Genomic DNA, 7197 nt, shown 5'->3' on the forward strand with positions numbered 1-7197 from the left:
GTAAAAAGACTAATTATTAAAAAAATTTATGTTGGTTAAAAAAACTAAAAGTGCAAATTTGTAGAAGGTGTAGCTTTCACCCAAAGAAAAAAATATTTACAAAGATGTGGAGTTCGTTTTTACTAAAGTAAACAAGGGTATATACTATAAATAATTAGACACATCTTTAACACCACATTTCTCCTCCTTGCCTAGCTTCATCTACATCGTGTATAAATTAGTATTACTTTGTTCTTTTGCTAAGACCAATATCATTTTAGCAATGTGACATATGTCACTATCACTAAAATAAATATTATATTCTTCATGCTTTTGGATGACAAAACCAATCTTCTTAAAAATTTCATTCATTGATCTAAAAGATACAAAATTGCTATGCATAATTCTTTGAACTTGTTGCACCCCAAAATTTGTCCTCTTTATTTGAGCTATAAGTTATCAAATACTTTTATTTTGTCGTTCGAAAAGGGAAGAAAAATAATAAAGAGTTTTCATGGTTTTAAGGAAATGTAACGTGGGGATTGGTTTATACGGTGAGAATGCGAAGAAATTCACAAGTCTTATTTGGAAGGTGTTATGAGCTTGGTTCGCTTGAAGCCAGGACTGTTTCGATGTTCCCTACAACTTTTGTGTTTGACTCAGAAACCAATTCTTTGAGGAAGGTGGTCGAATTAGCAAATTACTGGAGCGTTCGCAGTGAAAAATGGTGCTGAATGTAGGTTTTTGGGCCTTAGAAAATTCAAATCTCATGATCCGCTTGTCAGATTCACTAGAAATTTTAACTGCAGCTCCGTGCCATTATTCTCGAGATTTCATATGTTCGGGCTGTCGACCAATTATGCACCGAAAGTTCCCAGCATTTTAAAGAGCGTCGTGATTTTGTAGTGAAAAGTGTGTTTTCGAGTATGTCACGACAAGTTTGAAAATTCATAACTTCTTCGATTTTTATCATATGAAGTCCATTCCAGCGGCATTTTCTCAAAAATTTCATTAGCTTCAATTCTTCTTCACACGTGCACGTTCAGATTTTGAGCCGAAGGTAGAGTTTTATCGAGTTCTTTGAGCGGTACTCGCAAAATTCTGCACAGTCGCGCCTGATGAATCGGCGTTTCTCGTCATTCAAACGCGCATAATTTCTTTACCGCTTATCGGATTGAGATGATTCTCGCGGCTACGATCCATAAATTTAGTCATCTTCGAGTTGATGTTGGTCCCGGTTCCGAATTTTGCATCGAGCCACATTTCCTCGAAAGCGAGCAAAAAAAGAGATAATTAAGGGCGTTTTTGACATTTCACCACTCACACTATATAAATTATTTTCCATCTTTTTCTCTCATAACTTCAATTCACCCAAAAATCTCATAAATTTTTCTCTCAATTCTCCCAAAAATATCAAAACTCTTCTCTCAATTCTCTCTCAATTCTCAAAGATAAAAAACTACAAAAATCACCAAAAAGCCTCCTCAATCTTCATCAATCTCAAGAACAACATTCATCAACAATCAAAGCACGAGAATTAAGATCTCTTCTATTCTCCGATCATCGAAGTCTCGCGATCTCTCTCTTCCCCATGGTGTAGCGCGCTTCCCTCCCTCTCTTTGCACGGATTCACTTATTGTGTTCGGGTTCGAGTTCGTTTGATTTCGTCGACACGGTAATTCCTCAATCCTTAATTGTTGAATATACATGTTGTTGTGATTAATTGATGATGGTGATGTTGATTGTTGTTGAATTCGATCGATTATTTGATATGCTTGATTCTAGAAAATCGATTAGGTAATGATAATGTTGTTGTTTCTATGTTGATTGTTAGAGAAATTGTTTGGTGAAAATGTGAATGTCAAGTGTTTGTTCAAATGCTTGTGTGAACTCATAAAGTGGCATAATTCTTGTTTTTGCTCTAACTTCTTAATCGTAAATTGTTTTAACACAAAAGAATAATGAAAACCGTTTATCTTCATCGTTTCGAAGCTCTTCTCACGAACGGTTTTTCAATTCGGATAATTTTCACCCGATTTTTATGCTTACTGTAGCAGTTTCGAATTTTGACTTTTCGGGTGAAACTTGATCAAGTCGACCGCATTCTTGAAACCGCTTGCGTATGTATAGGTTCCGATAATTTTGTTAATTCATTCGGGCAATTTCTAGTGGTGTGTCATTGTTAAATCTTCACTTTTGCAACATGTACATGTTATGACTTTTTTCTTGTAATTGTGTTATTTGTCATTGATTCATTAAGTTTAGCTTATGCTAACTCCAAGTTTTCTTGACTTGTTTGTCTACTAACTTGTTATAGCACTATTAACTTGTAGTTTGTTCTCTAACCCTAAAGCTAACTTTTACGTTTACCCTCATGCTAACAACTTCACACTAACATAGCTTATTGAATTTGGTTATTGTTGTTGATGTTAGGCTTCAAATTTGCTTGCTAATTTTTGAACATTGAGTTTTGTTGACATTTGTTGATTTTTGAGTTGCAATATGACATGAAAATGAACTTTGTTTATATTTTTTGGCCCTTGTGTGGAACCATATCCATGTTACTTGTTAATCCTTACATCCATTTGTTAAGTTACTTTGATGATGAAACTTGGTGCATAAACTTGACATAAAACTTGGTGCATGAACTTGATATAATGTTGTGAATTGGAAGTTTTGTGCTACTTGAAAATCATGTTCTATGCTTAAATTCCAACTTGCCAATTGTGTGCTATGTTGTGCCATTTGCCATGAACCTTTTCCTTGTGTTTATATGTGATTTAAATGGCTTGTTGGGACTGTTTTAACATCATAATGCAGATTTTTGTTGGTTCTATTACACTACATTTCCATCTTCACAACTCATGAAATTTGACATAATTGTTTTCTTTTGACATAGAACTTGTTGATTTTGGTTGTGGTTTGTTTCTAAGTGTTGAATTGGTGTTTCCTTGTGCTACTAGTTGTCATTGAGGTGCTGTATTTTTCTGTTTTGTGTTTTTGTCGCGTTTTGCTTGGTTTTGCTATTTACGCGCGTCGTGTCTGCTTTATTTCATTTTGCCATAACTTTTGATTTAGGAAGAGTTTTTGAGCATGTGAATAATGTTTTCCATATGAAATAATATTTTCGTAGCTATTAGTGAGGTTTATTTTCGGTTTCGGTCGACTTGTTTTACCGTTTTCGCTACTTCCCCTATTACAAAAGTCGTGCTTCCGGACCGATTTTGTAGATTCTGACCGCATATTCGAGTTCTTTGGCACGTTTTTAGCTTACCATGAAATTTTGGTTTAATTCCGACAAGTTTAGTTTTTATCATTTTTACCCGATTTTACCGTTTCGGTGTACCTTTTGACTTGTAAATATTTTCTTTGGTTTCCATAATACTTGTGTACATATTTGACTAACATTTGAGTGCTATTTCTGGTTGTTATCTTACTTTCGCTCGATTTATGTTTAAAAAGTGTGTTAATTTCTCATTTCATTATCCATTTTCGATGTAAAGCACCAACGCAATTTCGATTGCGGTTTTTGTTATCTCTAACTTATCTGCTAGTATGCAAGACATTTCGAAGGCAATTCCCGAATGACGCTTATTCTCTCGTGTTCCGCTTTACTTGCGGGACACGACATTATCTCTTCCCGATTCGTGTTCTCGATCATGAGACGCACACGTCACTTTTATATCTGTATTTTCTGGATTTCATGTTCCCTTGCAGGTGTATTGTACGTTTGTGCTCGATGCACATATCGGCGCATGATTTATTTTCACGGTGCCGATTCTTGTTGACTATGAGTCTAATTGGTGTGCTGATTGTTTGCCTGTTGCTTTTGCTAGCTCGCTCGCGGGATCTCTGGTTTTCTTTATTACTGTTTGTAGCAATTCACGGATCATAATCTATTTGGTATTGATCTCGTTTCATTTTATCTTTTCTCGCACTTTATTGCTTTCCGCATCATCCTATAACATGAGAAGTAGGACCTAGACATTCATCTGGCCAAACCCTCGAAAGAGGCTCTGTTTTTGTTGGTGTGTTTATATTTGTGCTTTGCGGCAAGGAGTCACGGTGTAATAAGACCTTTAAAGGCACTCCGTTAAGTCCTTATAGAAGGCATGCGGAAAGGGTTAGCAATCAACCCCCCAGTCTCATCGATTCCGTTCAGTAAGCGCACGCTATGCGTTGCTTGCTTCTGAACTAGCACAAGATCTTGTTATCGAGTATGTCAGGGAAAAGGTTCATGCAATCGAACCCCCACACTTTCTATAGCTCGCGTCGCTCGACGTTGATGCTCGGTGTACGCACGCACCGTTTTCCTTTTGGATCTGTGACAACTTGGTTGCTGAGATTGATTAGCTCCTCTTGTCCACGTCCCGACCACTTTTTGCGAGGTCTAATGCTTGGTTGACTCAGGTGATCTGCTCCCCTTGGCTATGGAGGAACCGCTTTTCCGCTACTTGGCCCGTGCCAGTAGGTGTTTGCTTTACGAGCGAGACTCGTTTGTGTGATACTTTTGTTTGCATTCGCTTTTCTCCATAGGTTGCTAGGCTAGTTTAGACTTGTACCCTGTGTATGATAACATAGGTAGCAAGCTTTCCTCCTTAGCTTAGGTTTTCATCATGTATTCTTTAAAACACAAACCAAACTCTTTGATTTTCTTTTCTTATGAGCTTGTTATTTCTGCTCCATTCCCAAGCGTAAGCCTCCAAAGGGCGAGCAGCGGAGTGCGAATGTAACTCGTTCACCTAAAAAAAACACAAAACAAACAGAAATTAGTTAGCCGAGCTACGGTACCTCTGATTCCGCAAAACAGATACGTAGGCAGCGGGGTAGGGCCCATGCGAGTATAACTCTTTCTTTTTCCTACATTTTGCATGCATACTAGTTCAGTTAGGTGTAGATTTGTTACACACCCATAAATTAGACACAAGCGTGGATACCATCGAGTACGATGGACGCGTGGGGTGCTAACACCTTCCCCTCGCGTAACCGACTCCCTTACCCTCTTCTCTGGTCGTGAGACCGTTGTTTTGTTTTGTTTTGTGGTTTGCTGGCATTCCCTTCCTTTTCAGGATAAATATGTTAGTGGCGACTCTATTGATTTTCGCGGTAGCGACAGAACTCCCTGTAAAATATTCATTGTTTCTAGTGTTAAGCAACCAAAAAACGTCAAACACAAATGATATGAAAGCATTATCAGAACACACTTCCTTATGTTTGACCACTTTACTTGAAGCGACTTTGAGGGCTGTCTGTCTCACAGTAAAACCAACAGTCCTTAGTCCTACCAATGGAGAAACCCTTGTCAAGTTCACACATGCATGTTTCTCTCCTATCCAACCATACACCAAAACATCTCCTGGACAAAGTGTCGATCTTCCATCACGGGAGTAAGTCAAGAAATTCACAAGAGCCTCTTTCTTCACAGATACTTTGACTTGCCAAAGTCATATGGATATTGGAAGTCAGGAAGCTCCCTTCAATGAATCATATGTTTTTCAAATGTATCTAAATAGGCCTTGTAACAAACATGACAAACATAATTAATAGAAAATAAAGAAATCATAAAGCGGTATCTCATAATAGTACATTACTCCACTGATGACATATGTTGACCTAGTCCATCAACATAAATAGCAACGAGAGCATGTGCAGCTTACAAATAACAAAATTGGCTTTCTGTCTTGAGATCATGTCAAACTTAACATCCATGTCTTGAACACTTTTACTAAAAAGCGCTCTGGCCAAAACATGTTATGCTTTAGGATGGACGGTGTCCTTAATAGTAAAATTGCTAAAGTCAAAATATGGAATTACATCACTAAGACCATCTAAAGCTGTGTCGAAATTAGAGTCCATATCATATACCCCACTTTCTCTCAATATATGATCATGTAACAGTCAAGATTTAAACCCTAGAAGTTACAAAAACGTATGAGACAACCACAAAAACTATCCTTTTATTCATATTCTTTCGGTCACCATCATACCCATTATTAAGTTTAGAGGTTGCCCTATAAAAAAAAGTTCATACTAATCTTTGTTGTACAATATATTTTATAAGAGTCTTCCAAATGTATAATCAATATAGTTGAATCTAATTATATTCACCTCTTAATTATTTAAAGGGTTAAATATGTTTGGGTCCTCCTAAATATCTCATATTTCATTTTTAGTCTCTAAAAAAACTTCCTTCAAAGAATGGTTCTTCTAAAAAATTTTATCCACACTTTTGGTCTCTCCTGTAAAAACCGTCGCTAAAACCTTTGCTAAACGGTAAATTATTGCTAAAACCGTCGCTAATTCAGTTGCTAAATAGTAAATCGTCGCTAATTGCGTCGCTAAGTTGTAAAAATCGTCGCTAAAATCGTCGTTAATTATGTTGCTAAGTTGTAAAAACCGTCGCTAAGTTGCAGAAGAGACCAGAAGTGTAGATGAAATTTTTTAGAAAAACCATTCTTTAAAGACAATTTTTTTAAAGAACTAAAAATAAAATATGAGATATTTAGAAGGACCACAAACATATTTAACTGTTAATTAAATGAATAAATCAAATTAACTAAAATTCTCAATACCATTTTTTACGCTCTAATAATTCATACTTGACATGCATGTCGATAAATTTCTTAGTATTAGACTTCTACTTTTACTTATGAATTACCTAATATTAAACAGAATCCATATTCATTAAGAATATGTATATAAGTGATGTAATAAATTACTCATTTTCTCAATGATTAACTTAAAATTTTGACTACATATGTGGCATCACGATTTCTTTGTGGTTTGAATCATTTATATGTTGTTACTCTCCCAACTATCCAACAACTATGAATTTCAGGTAAAAGAAAACCAAACTTTACTTATATGTTTCAATATACAAACATGAGCATCATAACCAAATGAAACTAGCTAATATCTAGGGGTGATCGTATCCGAACCAATCCAAAAGCAAAACCGCAAATCGAACCAATCCAAATCGAAACCGCAAAAAACCGCGTTTGGTTTGGATGATTTTGGATGGTTTTTGGACTGAACCGCACGGTTTGGTTTGGTTTGCGGTTTTTATTTCACGAAACCGAACCGAACGGAACCGAACCAAACCGCATATTTAACTTAAGTTTTAAATTTTTATAATTAATTTATTATCTTTCCAAATTCAATTGCACACAGCCACATCTAACGTTTTGAATTTTAATAATTAATTTATTAACTTAAGTT

This window comes from Vicia villosa, linkage group LG1, assembly GCF_029867415.1.
Source record: "Vicia villosa cultivar HV-30 ecotype Madison, WI linkage group LG1, Vvil1.0, whole genome shotgun sequence".
In the NCBI taxonomy this organism is placed as follows: domain Eukaryota; kingdom Viridiplantae; phylum Streptophyta; class Magnoliopsida; order Fabales; family Fabaceae; genus Vicia; species Vicia villosa.